Below are 18,184 nucleotides of genomic sequence, written 5' to 3'. Positions count from 1 at the left end.
ATTTGTGAAATGCTCCATATGATAATAATAATAATAATAATAATTACAATAATCGAGAAGAGTAAGAAATATTAAATAAATAAACACAATTTTAGCATTAGAAATATTGCTTTCTGCCTATATTAATGATACTTTTTTGGTTTAAATTCGTTCCTGCACTTTCATCAGATTTTGGTATTGGTCCCTACACTTTGTAAAAATATTGGTATTGGTCCCTCTATTAACTTTCTGTTAAAAAAAAACATAAAACTAACGGAGTGCCACGTGGCCTAATCATCTCATGCCACGTGGCACCAATCACTACTAGAAAACACGGATTTAGCGACAGACGTTTTCCGTCGCAAAAGCGTTAAAATTCCGTAGCAAACGACTTTCTGACGGGTTTTGCGACGCTTCCAAAATCCGTCGTAATAATGGGGGTCGGAAACAATAACCGACGGAATATCAAAACCGTCACTAATTGCGGAAGCACAGACACGGTCGCAAACACCAAAATTCCGTCGCTAAATTTCCCACAGAATGGATATATGTAAGCCAATTTTCCGTCACAAAATACCGACGTTAAAATTTTCCGTTGCAAATAACTGAGAGAAGAATTCCCTCGCAAAATATCTGGGAATTTGAATAGCGACGCTATGATATCCGACGCTACACTGCAAGACAAAATATTTGTGACTTTCATATTTTCCGTCACAAATAAGTTTTTTTTTTTTTTCCCTTAAAATTAGTTTAAAAAATTTCTCAATAATTTCTCAAAACACTTTTGGAATATAAAACAAGGTGATGAAAAATCACAAGATAAAATACGATAAAAATCACATTAATATTTGATGAAAAACCTTTTTGATTGCGTTCACAAAAATCACACCACTTATCTTTTGCATCAAAATATATTGAAATAATTACTAAATAGTATTAGAACATTTACTTTAAACTAAAAGCTATAATCAAATTTTCAAAATAATATGATAAATAATCAAGTAGGTGGACACAGATGTTAATCCTAACTCGAACGATGAGGTTGATAAGGAGGTAGATGCGAATGGCCTTGTGTAAAAGACTCCATTAATTTCTGGAACTGCTCTTGGAGCAATCGTGAATCCTCCTGTGACTGTTGTGCCTGCTCTCGAGCTAAACGTGACACCTCCTGTGATGCACGAATCAATTCCTCGTTAGTCTTCAACCGTTCCTTGAGTTCCATGTTTTCAGCTGACATTTTAGATATTGCAGTCCTCATATGCTCATATTCAGATGGTGAGATGCCATCAGATGACCTGGATGAAGAAGGCTTGTATTTTCCTGCCTCTGTCCCCAAACCATAAATACGTCCTTTCTTGTCGACTCCTCCAACTACGTCCAAGAAGATGAAGTTGTCTGACTGATGGTCATTAGACACATCATCCCCCTTTGTTTGTTGTGAGTTTCTTTCAAAAATCCGTCTTTCATATTCATCCTACAAAATTAGAGTTTGTCTTAATTCTTACTTACAAAAATATGAAATTAAATCAATTACTACAATTAAATTCATATATAAACCAACCAATAACAAGTTAAACAAATTAAAACTAGTTTTTAACTAATAACCAAGTTATCATGACTTCTTTCCAAGTGAAGAAACATTAGATTATCATGTTCAGATGTCAGAACCTGATGAACAATAATAAACATGCATAACATTAAAAATTATGGCACAAAAGCATGTAATATACAACAATATACATGATTAGATAACCAAAAATAATTATAGCACATGATGGCAGAGTTAGAGTGTAGCAGCATGCATCAATACACATGAGGACAATTATAAATACTAATTTTAAAGTTTGTTTAATACAAATATAATATCATAGTTTGTTTGAGCTGATAGCTTTAAGTAGCATGAAAGTAAATTTATACAGAGCTTCATATGAGATAATGTGAATTTTAATGATAAAAGGACTTCTTATCATCATCATCAAGTCACTGGAAATCCATCCTAAATCAACTCATTTCAGAATACTTATCAGTATCACTAAGATGGTTAGGAGTCGCTCCACTCAATTTACAAACTGACAAGATTTCTATCTGAAATTTTCAAGTCATAACAGCCCATGACCTTGTCTGGTAATTTAACCAAGGAATATAAATCTATTTATGAACTGCCACAGTTACGGAATCAAGACAACTACGATACCTGCTTTCTCATCCATTCTTTAACAGAAACACCATCTTGAGCCTCAACATACGCCTGCCCACCAAGCATGGCTGGAAGAAGTCCGATTGAAATTTTGATTTTCTCTGGCCACGTCAGCATCTCATTATTCCTCAAGATTGCCCATATTCCTGTTATCAAATTCACAGCATGCAACTTGTAAACATTTGTTCACATTAGGTAAGAAAATGAGTCGGTTTCTTTTAAAAGAGAAAAGTATATACCAACCATGAAAACCAGATTAGTGAAGAAGAAAAAAGAAGCAAAATAAGAGCGTCAAAGAATACCATAATCACACGAATAAGAAAGCGAGGCAATGACACTGTCTGTCTAAGGAATAAGAAAGCTTAACTAAAACTATTCTTTTTTTAATCTTCTTCTTTTTTTTGCCAAACCAGCATGTCCATACTTCACAAAAGGCTTCTCCGTTTTTCCATTTCGTAGCTCACAATCGATCAAGGTTGCCAGCGGATTAAGTGGTTGCTTCATCCTTGATAATTCAGTCTTACTCATCCTAGTCTATATGTCAACATTCTGCTGAAATCCTAATTATCCAAACAAAATCAATATATTTATGTTAAATTTTGAATAAAAATAAAAAAGACTCTTAATAGATCTACACATGTTGAGTGAATTGGCATGTTAATTCATTTTCAAAATAAGATCTATTAAGTAAGTAAAAAAGAGATTTCTTCATTATGAATCAAAATTTCCACATATGAGAGAATGTTGATTGTTATACAAAAATCACAACTTTACAATTATCTAATAATTGTGTAACGTGTATCCAACTAACTAAGCTAAGATGCTTCATTTTTCAACAAAAATAAATAATATAAAAAAAATTAATAAAAAGATAAATAAAATCTGGATTCACATGAAAAAAGTGAAAAATGAAGAAGGTTGATTAAGAATTTGATTATGAGAAAGGTGAAGAGATGAAAACCTGTAATGGGTGTTGAGAACACAGAGAAAAGAAGAGATCTTTGCTCTTTGATTTTCGATTGGTACAGAGATGTTGTATACAGAAGGGGTTGATTGCTCTCTGACGAGGATGGTGGAGGAATGGAAGGGTTTGTTTTCAGGAGAGAAGAGAGTTACCATGTTGTAGAGAAGTAAAGAGTTGGAAATGAAGCATGATTTGGAATGAAGAAGAGTTGAAGAGAAGAGTAATTGAACAGATCAGTGTATAGAAGGCTTTCACGCCTTTGGCTGTAAGGAAATGGAAAGCTTTTAACAAAAAGAGAATTGCTCTTGACACATTGGATGAGGCTAAGGCACAAGACATTGAGTGAGTGTCCAAATTGAGAACTTAATATAAAGATAAAGACCAATTTTATGGTTTATTCAATTTTATTTTGAGAAAAAAATCTGAATGTTTTTTCTGATTTTTGAAATAAAAAAAAAATCCATTTTTTTACATTTTTTCAAAAAAAAAAAAAGATTTTATTAATTTTTGAAAATTAATTTTCAAATTATTTACTTTTTACATCTTTTTTTAAAATAATTTTAAATCAGAAATTAAATTATTTTTTTAAACCATTACATACATGTGTCCCCGTGAGGTTAGCTCAGTTGGTAAGGACAATGCATAATGTATGCAAGGTTCGGGCTTCAAACCCGAACATCGCAAAAAAAAAAAAACCATTACACACATGTTAGGTTTTAAAAAAATCAAAATTAAAATAATTATATAGTGGCGTGTCACATCAGTGTCTAGTGGAGACATAAATGTTTTGTGGAGAATCTTCAGATTGAAATTTCAACTTTTTTTTTTATAAGGGTAAATAGGAACTCGCCCAAATTACAAGTGATAAAGACATATTAATAAAAATAATTGAATTAAAATTTAAATAAAAAATAAGTGATTTTTTTTTGACATATTATAAAAACAATAACAATTGAATTAAAATTAAAATTTGAATAAAAAATAAGTGAAAATGAAGAAGAAAAAAAACTGAAAAAAATATAAATTAGTGGGTCAAGCGTTTGTTAGTAGAAAAGAAAAGGAAAGATTTTGAAAAAAATAAACTGATATAACTTAGTATTAATAAAAATCAAATAAACAAATTAACAAATAAGAAACTGTGGTGTGGTGGTAATTATACTTGATCCATGTTACAAGGTTGTGGGTTCGAGTCTCATCTCACCCAAAAATTTCAATTAATTTACTTTTCATCATTTAATACCAAAAACGCGATAATCTCTTTGTGACGGCATTCAAGAACGTCGCTAAGTATTAGAGAATCTACGACGGAATATGTGACGGAACAGTTAAAGATGGAATAAAACCGTCGCTAAATACCTCACAAAACTTGGAAAATGCACATTTATGACGGAATTTATGACGGATACGTAGGGACGGCAGAAACCCTCGCAAAACCCGTCGCTAATGTGATATCTTTACAACATCCCTCCGTCGCAAAATCTGAATTTTCTAGTAGTGAATACCAATAGTTTTACAAAGTGCAGGGACCAATACCAATAATTTTACAAAGTGCAAGGACCAATACCAATAGTTTTGTGTTTTTTTTAACAGAAAGTTAACAGAGGGACCAATACTAATATTTTTACAAAGTGTAGGGACCAATTCCAAACAAAATAAAGTGTAGAGATCAATGCTAAAATCTGAATTTTCTAGTAGTGAATACCAATAGTTTTACAAAGTGCAGGGACCAATACCAATAATTTTACAAAGTGCAAGGACCAATACCAATAGTTTTGTGTTTTTTTTAACAGAAAGTTAACAGAGGGACCAATACTAATATTTTTACAAAGTGTAGGGACCAATTCCAAACAAAATAAAGTGTAAAGATCAATGCTAAAATCTGATGAAAGTGCATGAACTAAAGACATATTTAAGCCTACTTTTTATTAATCAATAATTCGAGATGTTTCCATTTCTCTTTTCTTAAAATGTTCTACTTTATTGTTGAATATCCACCTCAAATCTTCTACAACCGAAACACCCACAATTACAATTTAGGAGGAAAAGATAAACTACTTTTCTCCCTTTTCTCAAAGAAAAATCGTTGAGCCCGTGGCATGTAGATCCCAAATGATTAATGTTTGGGTTAAATTGGATAAGAATGTAAGAGAATAAGTTTGTTCTTCAATTTGGAAGTAATAGAAACATGGGAGCTTAAGAATGTCACTGGAAATTTGATTTTCTCTTCCAGTAAAGGGCTAAATATGTTGGTCTTGAAGTTGGAAGTGAAAGGAGTAATACTCATTCATTGAAACCATTAGCTGAGAACCTTTGAGGTAAAATCTATAACTGATATATTTTTAGGACTTATTTGAGCTATGAAAAGTAGTGATATTTGAAGAATGCAGTAGCAAATATTCTTTCTAATTTTGGCTTTACAAAAACACAACTTTATAAATTGGTGATTTTAGTAAATTTATATTATATTTTCTGTTGCACAGTTTTTAGTAGATTTCTGTATGGTTGAACTTACTTTGTTGATGCTCAAAATCAGTGGAACTTACTTTTTAGAGATCAAGTTGATTCTTTACAATTATGAATAGTTAATTTACCTTGTGACAATTTTCTAAGTTATAATTTTATTTATGGGAGAAACAAATTATATTTTGTTTAGAAAAGAGAATCTCATTTCATTCAAATTGTGTTACTGGCTTTTAAATAATAAGGGCGAAATTTTAATGGTTAAGCAAAGTAGTAAGGATTAGTACTTTTATTTGCAAGTTTCATGTGATACTATGAATGGATTTAATTACGATTGCAATGTTTTAAAAGCTTTAACAACATGAATTGATTTTAGTAAGGAAAATTATTTCAAACTATGTTCTAATATTTTATTGATAATTCAATGTTTGTCTTTACTGCAACGAAGAGAGAACGAACCTATGAGTAACGCGCTTATAGTAAATTATACATTACCCCCGTTTGCTTAACGAATAGATAATGTAGCCTATAAGTTATGTGTTATAGTGAAAAATGAGATATTTACTATTTACTACAACAAAGAGATAATGCGGTCTATGAATTATGTCCTCATAGTAAAAATACTTGACTTAATAACAACTTAATGATGAAAGACTGGACTCAATAATAGGAAAATTACCACAAACTAAAGTGGTAATTTATCCTGAAATTTTCCAGATTAGCATAATTACCCATGACATGATAATTTTTTGTTGATGATCAAAAAGTTTAGATGTATGCGTGATCCTCGTCTTCTTAGTGCCTGTTTGTTTGAGCGGTGACCCACCGCTGCCGCATGTTTTCACCCATTTTCACCTTGATAATAAAAATCTACTAGTTGTAGCTTCTTATCAAACGTGATTTTTGGCCGTGATATTGTTAGTTTCCAAACACATGCTTAATCTATCTCATGTGATAGAAGTGCATCTATATTCTTGATCTATCATCACCAACTCATTTGAGCGGTTATTATTGGTGCCTATATTATTGTTAGTGTGTAGGCAGTGGTTGGTTAAGTGTTAAATTCTCCATGTTAGCGCCATTACCCATATCATTTATTCCCACATAAAATAAGACAACTCATAATTTATTTATTTTAGGAAAAGACAAATCATTTATGTTTGTCATTCCTTTCAATACCACTATAAAATTAGAATAATGCTACTTCCAGCGAAATATATTATCCCGAGTGCATTGCAAACAAACATGATTGGCCACTATCTCCTGATTTCCACAAAATATGGGTGTTAATGATGTCATCAATTTTGCAAACACACAAGACAGGATGATTTCAAGATACATGTATTTGCTATAAATAGCATTGTTGATAAAATTAATCCGAACACCGATCTTCCAATTAACTTTTTTCTCCCACACTAAAGAATCATTGTTATTTGATCCCGATATCGAATGGATATATGACTTAATCATGATTCTCAATAGTACATAGGTGCTAGTGCAGATCTTTATACTGATAAAGCCACTCACGAATTGGAATCAACGTTTCAACTAAGAGAGATCTTTTCATTTTTCTATTTATGTTAAGTTCTTATCCAAGCGGTAGTCTAAAGAAATATATTGACGACCACTTGTATAAGAACTTAGCATATATTGAAAAATGAAGAGATCTCTTCTATTTGGAAAACGTTGGGTTCCATTTCGTGAGTGGGGGCATTATTACTATAAAGATTTCCGCTAGCACCAATGTGCAGTTGAGAATCTTGATTAAGTCATCCATCCCTTCGATATGGGGATCAGATAACAATGGTTCAGGCATTTTGATTTATTTTTGAGAATGGGAGAAAAATGTTAATTGAGAGATCGGTGTTTGATAGTGGTATTGAAAGGAATGGAAAACTGAAATGATGATAATTTGTGTTTTCCTAAAATAAATAAATTATGAGTTGTTTTATTTTGTTTGGGAATAAATGATATGGGTATACTTGCAGAAAGTACAATATTAGAAATTAGGGTTAGTACTATTTTTGTCATGCCGTGAGAATGATCTTAAAAGGGGTATTTATAGCCTTTTTTGGAGTTGTATTTCCGTGACATAGGCGTCAAACAACTTGGACCCTCAACCAGAAGATAGGGGGATTTGAAGAGTCCTAACCGCTGTTTACTTTTTCTACAACGAAACAGGTAACTTTCTCTGTTGCAAACAGATAAATTACAATCTCTAACCCTTCACTCTTTTATTTTAAATTGTCAAATCAAAATAATTAACGCTAATTGTTTGGAAGAAATGTCAATCCATGTGGATACGATACTCTACTTATCCCTTTATTATTTGGTAAACGATTTGGTACACTTGATTTGATATTTTTGACTAAGCAATTTTAAATCATTGTGGATCTACATTTTAAAAATGCACCACACAAAGTAGTGTGACATACATTGATTTCATCTTATAAAAGAGTGAGTGCTAGAGAGAATATTGAAAAGTGATACGCCAACATAATGGTTTAAAGGAATACACCAACATAGGTCACGTCAAGATACATATGAGCGTGGAAATTTTCTACTTGATGTTGGTATTAGATTGTGGAATTCAGTTAGTTAGAATAATTCTTAGAGTTTATGGTAACTAACTTTGGTTAGCTTGTTAACCAAGTTAGAAAGTTAGTTTTAGTTTCTTAAAGAAGTTTGTTGCAAATCTCTTTGTATATAAGCTTCTCATTATTAAGGAGGATAAAGATTTTGAAAACATGTATTCAAGGTTTCAAACTCTATGTTGCTCTTGATCATGTAAAGAAGATTCTTAGGAGTCTTTCTTTAAGACCAAAGGTTACAACCATTCAGGAAGCAAAGGACATGAACAAGCTAAGCTTGGAAAATCTGATAAGTTCTCTCAAAAGACATGAGATTGATTTTGCTGGAGATAAACATGATAAGAAGTCCAAGTCTATTGCTTTGACATCCAAGGGAAAATCTGTTGAAGTTCTTCAAGCTAATGAGTTCAGAAGAAGAAACTCCTGATGGAGATTCTGACATTGATTCAAATGTTGAAGAGATGTAATATTTGACCAAGAGATACGCGAACAAGAAGAAAAGGTTTCCAGGTAGAATCAATGGTTCAAAAATATCATGTTTTGACAACAAGAAAGAATATTAGAATGGATGCTTCAACTGCAAGAAACCTGATCACTTTATTGCTGACTGTCCCGAGTAGCATAGGGACAGTCAAAGAAAAATCCTCTAATTGGAGCGCTACAGAAGCAAGCTCAAGTAAAGTCTTATGTCAACATGGGACTAGTTTGACGAGGAATCAGAATCTAACAATGATGATGAAGAAGCTAATTTTGGTCGGACGACCGCAACAACTTCTGATTGAGAATCTATATCATATTCTGATGATGATGATGTATTTTCTAAACTGACTCATGAAGAGTTAGTTGATGTTGTTAAAGAACTTGCTAGAAGTTGTCTGAGTAAATCAAAAGAATTTAGAAATTTAAAGAAAAAGTTTGATTTGTTGAAAAACAGTAGCATGTTCATGGACAAATAGAATGAAAGCCTTTTGATCAGAAATGATAAATAACTAAATTTAGGTTAAATGTAAATGAAATTAAGTTGTCTAAATGTTGACTTGTATTGCAAAGCCAAGTAACTTGTGCTTCAAGTATTGTTTATTCTTCCTCTTTTCTATTTACTGCTGATACCTTTTATTCTAATAATTTTCTAGTGTCAAAACATATCATGGTTTTGTAACCAAAATGAATGTAAACGGTACTAAAACCTTCATGACTTTGTCAAAACTTTCTTTATACCATTAACCCAATTTAGATTTAGACCATGAGTTCGTTAGTTTTCAATGCAATAAAAATGTTTGCAAATAATAACGTTTCAAATCAATTGAATAAAACTTTTTTTTTAAAGGAATGAAACTTATTATATTATTAACGTTTAATATAATCATCAGCATGAGTTTTTCACTAAGTTGGCGAAACGTTCTCAACATGTCTTTTATTTAATTTGTGAAAATAAATGGAGGTTGTTTCTTTCACTTAGATAGTCAAATATAACTTAACATATACCAAGATAAAAACAATTTTTATATGAACAACTATGGCAAAGAGTGAGATACATTTTTTTATTATGACTATGGCCATGATTATGGCAATGACTGTGTTTGTTTTTGCAGAAAATGATAATTCTCCTACATGGCACAGCTGTGCTTTTCTTTGTTTCGTAGACAAATGTGATAATGGCCTCCTTCCATTTATAATTCCAACAAATTATTTGAAATGTCTTTCTTCGTGCAAGTGTTAATGAGAGTATAGATTTGTTTAAAAATTCGGCAAGTCCTATGAGAGTTTGTGTTTCATTTTCTAGTAACAATGGGTGAAGATTGATAGATATTTAGCAAGTGCACTAATTCCACTATTACAATAATAACTTTTAGTAACAAGGTGATTGCAACATTTGAAAAATTGTTAGCTGATATAATGATATAGTAACAATTGAGTAAAAGTGTTACATCCAATACAACAAGTACCATCCCCTCCTTCAAAAAAAAAAGTACCATCCCTAAAAAAAAAAATACAAGTATTAAAAGAGTAACAAGTACCCATTCATTATTCATTCAAGTGTTAAATTTTTTGGTCAACAATAGTCAAAATAAAATAAATAAAAAAAGTATTATAAACAATTGAGAAACACTTTTCTCTCTCTTCCCTCAAAAATCACTTTTCTCTCTCACAGAGATCTCACCACCGTGATTCAGCAGATCGTCGTGATTCAGCAGAACCACCGTCAAGCTTCACCATCGTCGCACACCTTCGACCACCGTCACGCTCACACCATCAACCACCGTCAAGATTCACCGACGAATTTCTCATTCCGTCGAGCTTCTCACGCATTCTCACGGATTCTCATTCTCAACCACCGTCGAGCTTCTGTCAGAACCACCGTCAACCTCCACCGTCACGCATTCTCATTCCGTCGAGCTTCTCACGGAACTGAATCTCACCGTCGAGCTTCAAACTTCACCGATCGAGCTTCACAAATCCTTTTTCCTCTTTCGCTCACGCAGGTAACACTCTCGAATTCTTCTTCGGTTTCGCATTTTTCGTGCATTCGGTTTTGATTTCGCTTATATTTCATCGCAATTATCTTAGATTCGTGCTTTTTTTTCTGTTATGAATCATCTTTTCGTTCACATTGTTTGAATTTTGTTTTGAAATTCTATGTGTTTAATTTTCGTTTCACAATTTAACTCAAATTCTTCTTGTTCTGTTTGGCATTTGTGATTTATAATTTCTTTGAAATTCATGTGTTTGATGTTGCCAAAGAATAAGAAATTATCCTAGAGTGGATTGGTGGATTTGTTATAAATTAAAATTTAACTCAATTTTTTTGAGTTATGAATCGAAATTAACTTCACAGTCGCCGCAGATCCATGATTTTCATTCGCAATTTAACTCAATTTTTGTTCCAGTGGATTTGTGATTGAAAAAAAAGTTGTTTAGAATTTGTTAATTACTCTTCAAACTCAATTTTGTGATTTTTTGAACTGAGTTTTTTCGAATTTCGTAGGAATAAGAAATTGAACTGATTTTCCTAACAATAATTAGGGAGTGGATTTGTTATTTTGCTAACAGTTTTGTATTTTTTTGAAATCTACGTTTGATTGATGTTTTCGCGTGCGTAAGTATAAGAAATTTAACTGAAGTTTTGTGTTGAGAAGTAGTAGTAATTAATGAGTAGTGTGTCGACATGTTAGTGTTTGTTGTTCATAGAAATGAGTTTGTAATTTTAAGCTTTGTTACATGAGGCAGAGAATGAAATAGTTTTAGATATAGTGATGAATTGTTCTAGATTTAGACTATGGTACCTGGATATAGATAGATAATAAACGCCATTAGTATGAATAAGTGTTACGCCATTACGTAATATACAAGTATTAGGCCAGAGTATGACGTTGTGACCAAGTAGAGTACGGGGAATTCAGATTCTCTGTTGTCACTTATTGCACGCTGCAGTACATCAATAATCTAAATCAAAGTCTAAACCTTCTGATTAGTGACAACAGAGAATCTGAATTCCCCATACTCAACTTGGTCACAACGTCGTACTCTGGCCTAATACTTGTATATTACGTAATGGCGTAACACTTATTCATACTAATGGCGTTTATTATCTATCTATATCCAGGTACCATAGTCTAAATCTAGAACAATTGATCACTATATCTAAAACTATTTCATTCTCTGCCTCATGTAACAAAGCTTAAACTACAAACTCATTTCTATGAACAACAAGCACTAACATGTCGACACACTACTCATTAATTACTACTAATTCTCAACACAAAACTTCACTTAAATTTCTTATACTTACGCACGCGACAACATCAATCAAACGCAGATTTCAAAAAAATACAAAACTGTGAGCAAAATAACAAATCCACTCCCTAATTATTGTTAGGAAAATCAGTTCAATTTCTTATTCCTACGAAATTAGAAAAAACTCAGTTCAAAAAATCACAAAATTGAGTTTGAAGAGTAATCAGCAAATTCTAAACAACTTTATTTTCAATCACAAATCCACTGGAACAAAAATTGAGTTAAATTGCGAATGAAAATCATGGATCTGCGGCGACTGTGAAGTTAATTTCGATTCATAACTCAAAAAAATTGAGTTAAATTTCAATTTATAACAAATCCACCAATCCACTCTAGGATAATTTCTTATTCTTTGGCAACATCAAACACATGAATTTCAAAGAAATTATAAATCACAAATGCCAAACAGAACAAGAAGAATTTGAGTTAAATTGTGAAACGAAAATTAAACACAGAGAATTTCAAAACAAAATTCAAACAATGTAAACGAAAAGATGATTCATAACAGAAAAGAAAAAAAAAACACGAATCTAAGATAATTGCGATGAAATCTAAGCGAAATCAAAACTGAATGCGCGAAAATGCGAAACCGAAGAAGAATTCGAGAGTGTTACCTGCGTGAGCGAAAGAGGAAAAAGGATTTGTGAAGCTCGGTCGTTGAAGTGTGAAGCTCGACGGTGAGATTCAGTTCCGTGAGAAGCTCGACGGAATGAGAATGCGTGACGGTGGAGCTTGACGGTGGTTCTGACAGAAGCTAGACGGTGGTTGAGAATGAGAATCCGTGAGAAGCTCGACGGAATGAGAAATTCGTCGGTGAAGCTTGACGGTGGTTGATGGTGTGAGCGTGACGGTGGTTGAAGGTGTGCGACGGTGGTGAAGCTTGACGGTGGTTCTGCTGAATCACGATGGTGAGATCTCTGTGAGAGAGAAAAGTGATTTTTGAGGGAAGAGAGAGAAAAGTGTTTCTCAATTGTTTATAATACTTTTTTTATTTATTTTATTTTGACTATTGTTGACCAAAAAATTTAACACGTGAATGAATAATGAATGGGTACTTGTTACTCTTTTAATACTTGTATTTTTTTTTTTTTTAGGGATGGTATTTTATTTTATTTTTTTTTGAAGGAGGGGATGGTACTTGTTGTATTGGATGTAACACTTTTACTCAATTGTTACTATATCAGCTAACAATTTTTCAAGTGTTGCAATCACGTTGTTGCTAAAAGTCATTATTGTAGTAGTGCGTGAATCAATGCTTCGTGTGCCTCCGTGGTTTTTATCTCCTTTCACTTCTGCTGGATGTTGCGTCAACCAACCTAGGAATAAAATCCCACATCCCTTTATATTTCAGCATGTTTCCACTTGTTAATTTCTATTCTTTTTTTTTTCTTTTCTTTTGTTGCACCTCCTTCTTTCCAACTTCAAACCAATTCAATCAAAAGTCTTTTTTTTTTTATTTTTTATTGGCCATCGTAACATTTAAGTTGCTAATGTTTTCTTCTTTTTTATCATAGCTTATGACCACACACAACCTAACTAAATAATAATACTAATAGTAATATTCACGGTTTGACTCAATAAATTAAAAGTGACCATTTATTTAAAATCACTCTAAATTAAATACACTGACAATGCAACCATAAAGTACTTGATCACCAAATCCGATTCCAAGCGGAGTCTCATTCGATGCTCTTGCTTCAAGAGTTTGATTTGGAAATCAAAGAAAAAAGGGTGACCGAAAACATGGTGGCCAATCATCTTTCAAGCTTGGTGAATGATGAAGTAACAATGAATGAGAAAGAGGTGCTTGAAGAATTCCCGGATGAAAAGTTGCTAATGGTGCAAGAAAGGTCATGGTTTGCCTACATGGCAAACTATAAAGCAACGGGGTTCATTCCGAAGAATTTCACTTGGCAATAAAAGAAGAAGTTTCTATGTGATTCCGCACAATATGTATGGGATGATCCCTATTTGTTAAAAATTGGAGCAGATGATGGATTAGTATGGAGGTCTGCCATAAAAGATGACGGCATACCATAAGTTTGGTTTCTATCGAATAACCATGTATTCAGAAATGATTGACTTCCAAAACCAACTTATGATTGTGCAACAACAGCAACGGTTGATGCCCAGCGGGTATCGTCGAAGAAACGTGAGTGGGAACCATTGCCCCCAACGTTTCTATATGACTTACGCCAGCGGTTGGCATAACTGGTGGATTTTGCGGTTGTGAAGTAACTTCCAATGTTGCATCTTCCATCGATGGATCTGATGGACTAGATTGTTAATCTTTGTTACGTGTATTACGTACCATTTATGGGAGTTTCTTTTTGCTCCTTAAGAACATGCACAACAAAAATCAGAAGATTTAAAGACAGAAAACGAACAAATTATTCAGAAAAACTGCTTTATCTGAATATTTCTAACACAAATAACACAAACAGTCCCACTGGGCGTGCCAATTTGTTTATCCTGGTTCTTAGTAAACAAACGTTGGTTTTCGTAAACGATTAACTTGAGAGATCAACCAGTATCTCGGGGCATATTGTGATTATGTTTGATAGAAATTGCGAACGTTCTTGATGTAAACCAAAAAGTGTAAGAATCGGGATCGAACACGCGTCTAATCCTTGAAGCAGGTTGCTAAGAAAAAAGGATGAATTACAACGAATTTAAGGGAAAAGCTAAAATTGCATAAATGAATTAAAAGTGGTACACAGATTCATACATTGGCAACTTGTATACTCGTTTCTCCTATAGTGCGGATAATTTGAGCGTGTAAGTCTTGTGTGTATGTGAATTTAGTCGTTTTCCCTATGGATGTAACCGCTAAAAACTACCCTAGGTATCATTTCAATTTCAAATGAATATCTCTTCGACAATAACTGCTTTTGGCTCGTCTATCTAGTACCAACTTCTCTTTGATGTTCTACTTGTTTGTCGAAGCCTCTCCATCGAACGGCGAAATCTCTTTAAGTTCACGAACCTGGTTCAGCTTCTGAGTCGAAATCGATCAGACTTCTCCACAACTTGAGTCAAACTTGATTGACCCTATTTATTATAGCCTGTCGAAAATACAGGCTAATAGCAGGACTATAGACAAAAAAGTTAAATGTCTTTAAATAAAGTATAGGTGTTTTGGAAGATCAAATGAGAGCAATGGAATTTAAAAAAAGGAAGCTAGTGTTGCAAGAATGAAGACAGAGTCTGAAGACCATCAGAAATTGTCTACTAGAGTCTGAAGACAAGGAGTGTTTGAAGACTATCAGAAGCTGACATCATCAGAAAGTCTAAAGAACCATCAGAAGCTAAAGTTCATCAAAGTCTGAAGACTAGAAGCTGAAGTTAGTTAAATGTTGTTATTCTGAATACATATGATTGCAGAATGAATGGAAGCCTGGAGCTAATGATGAAGCAAGAAAAATCATGTGGCATTGTCATAATTCACCATATGGTGGACGCTTCAACGGAGAAAGAATGGCTGCAAAAGTTATTCGATTCGGGTTATATATGCCTACACTTTTCAAAGATGAATAGGCACATTGTCAACATTGTGAAAATTGTCAAAAGACCGATGGAATCTCAAGAAAGAATAGAATGTTGTTGCAAACCATTCTTGAAGTTGAAGTATTTGATTGTTGGGGGATTGACTGTGTTGGTCCATTTCCATCTTCGTACTCAACTGAATACATCTTGGTTGCGCTTGACTACGTCTCTAAATGAATGCATCACAAAGCTAGGGATGGTAGATATCTACCAACCTCTAGCTTGTGGGGGGTACTAGAAGAAGAGGCTCGGAAGGAAGATAACACGTAAATAGCATCTAGGGTTCTTAGTTTGCTTAGCGTGCAAGTTATCTCATTTTACATGTAATTTCATTTGCATTTTAGTTTCATTTGGTTAGATAGAAGTTAGTTATACTTAGTTGTTATAACCAACTTCTATATATACCCTCATTGTAAAAGAATTTGGTTAATTCAATCATAATCAATTTCACTTCATTTTTCTCTTTCTTATTTGTATGAAACTCTTAGACATGCCTCTACGCATGAGCCGGATTAGTCGCTCATCTTTGGTGGGTCGGAAAACGGTGCAAAAGCCCAAAAAAAAAATGAATCTCTTACGAGTTTTATTTTTTGACTTAATACATCCCCCGATCCCTTAACTTATTTTATTTTCTCAGTTTGATCCCTTAATTATTGAGCGTCTCAATTTGGTCCCATAATTCTTCTATCGTTTACTATTGTGGTCCTTTCCGTTAACCTCTTATCCACTTGTCATTTAAGATTGGTGATCAATGGCTGAATTTAGAAAGCGCACAAATATACAATGAACTCACAACATAGGATCATATTCATTTCTATTGAATTTCTTACTAATAAAAATTAAAAAAGAAATAAAAAAAATTATCTTCTCATCCCGTGTTCCCTTTGTCCTCTTCTTTCTTCCTCCAATCTTGTTCATCCCCTTCCCTCTTTGTTCATCTTCTCTTCTTCCAATCTTTCATAAAAAACTCATTTTCGAATTCCAATCCTTCATCATCAGCATTAATCCTTTCATATTCCAATCTAAACCCATTTTTGGATCTAATCTAAACACTTCCAAATCCCAATCTAAACCCATTTTCTTGTTGTTGTGTTGTTGTTGGGGAGCGGATTTGGACCGGATTAAAAGGGAAAAATCGGAATCAGATTTGGGGAGCAGATTTGTTGTGTTGATGTTGTGCTACGTTTTTGTTCCTTTTGCTGCACTGTTGTTCCTTTATGCATTTTTGTTCTTGGAAAATTAATTCCAATCCAATTTTGATTCCAATTCCTTGTGCGATGTTCCTTCTGTATTGTTTCCTTTTGCGTTTTTGTTGTTGTTCTTTTCAGATTTACCAATTCAATTCTAGTTTTCTTTTTAATATTTTTATTTTTCACAAGCAGTTTTTTTTTTAATATTAATATTAATAATGGGTTTCAATTAATTTGAGATTTTGGTGAAGGATTTAAATTAATTTTTCTGGTTTTATAAGAACATAGTATTTAAGATGAAGATCATGAGAAAGAAAAGAGAAGGAGAATGAGAATGTTTTATTTTTTAGGAATGATTCTGATAGTATTTTTTTTTTTTAAGAATGTTAAGGAAAATAAAATGAAGATGATGATTCTAGTAGTATTTTTTATTTTCGGGTTTTTTTCTTTCTTTTAAGATGATGAATAATGAGAGTTTTATTTGGAGATGATTTTGGGAAGAAGATGGAGGAAAAAAATTAGGTGTTTGTGGTTCATTATAAGCTACAGTATATCTCTCCTTGATCCAACGACAGTCTTCATTTAAAAGAAAAAGATCAAACGGTTAAAAATAAAAGATTTAAAGGTTAATAGGCCTTTACCCCCTGTAATATACGTCACTTTTGGTTTTGCCCCCTGTAAAAAAAAAACTTTCGATTCGGTCTTTGTAAAATTTTTTTGTTTTGGAAAACCCCTTAGACCAGCTGACTGTATATTTTTGCTGATGTGGCATGCCCCGTCATCTTTTTTGGATGACGTGGCGGGCTGACTGTATAATTATTTTTATTTTTTTTATAGGGTACACGTGGCATTAATGATTTTTTTTTTAAAAATTCTTAAAATATTTTAAAAAACGAAAAAATATTATAAAAAAATGAAATAAATTCTAGAAAATAAAAATATTAATAAAAATGATTAAAAAAACGAAAAATAATTATGAAAAAATTAATTAAAATCTGGTAAATGAAAAATAATGAAAAAATATAAAAAATTTAGTAAAAAAAATTCTGGAATAATTTTAAAAATCTGGTAAAATGAAAAAAATCTAGAAAATTTAATAAAATAAAATCTGAAAAAATTAATATATTTCAAGAAATTCATATATCCATATTATTTTCAATAGAGGAAAAATTTAAAAATTCTAGAAAAAAAAAATCATATTTTTTTTTTCGAAATTAAGAAGTTTTAATTTATAAAAAAATAAAAAATTCAGCAACTTAAAGTATTTCAAAATTTATGAATCTAATAAGAATAGAATTAAAAATGAAAGTTCAGATTTTTCTTTCAAAATTAAAAAGTTTGTTTTTTTATTTTTTATACAGAAAATCAAAATATTGGAAAGTATATTCATAATTAAAAAAACATAACATTAGATCGTGAAGAATATAATTTCGATATACATTAATTTTTTTTTATAGAATTT

General features: G+C 32.3%; 1 pseudogene; it reads right to left on the bottom strand.

Moving 5' to 3' along the window:
- Positions 1-871: 871 nt before the first annotated feature.
- On the bottom strand, positions 872-1,672 carry LOC120576000 (uncharacterized; annotated as a pseudogene).
- Between the last annotated feature and the right edge of the window lie 16,512 nt (positions 1,673-18,184).

This window comes from Medicago truncatula, chromosome 6 (genome assembly GCF_003473485.1).
Source record: "Medicago truncatula cultivar Jemalong A17 chromosome 6, MtrunA17r5.0-ANR, whole genome shotgun sequence".
Taxonomy (NCBI): Eukaryota; Viridiplantae; Streptophyta; class Magnoliopsida; order Fabales; family Fabaceae; genus Medicago; species Medicago truncatula.
Note: the sequence above shows the minus strand (reverse complement) of the source record. Positions and strands in the feature narration are given on the sequence as shown.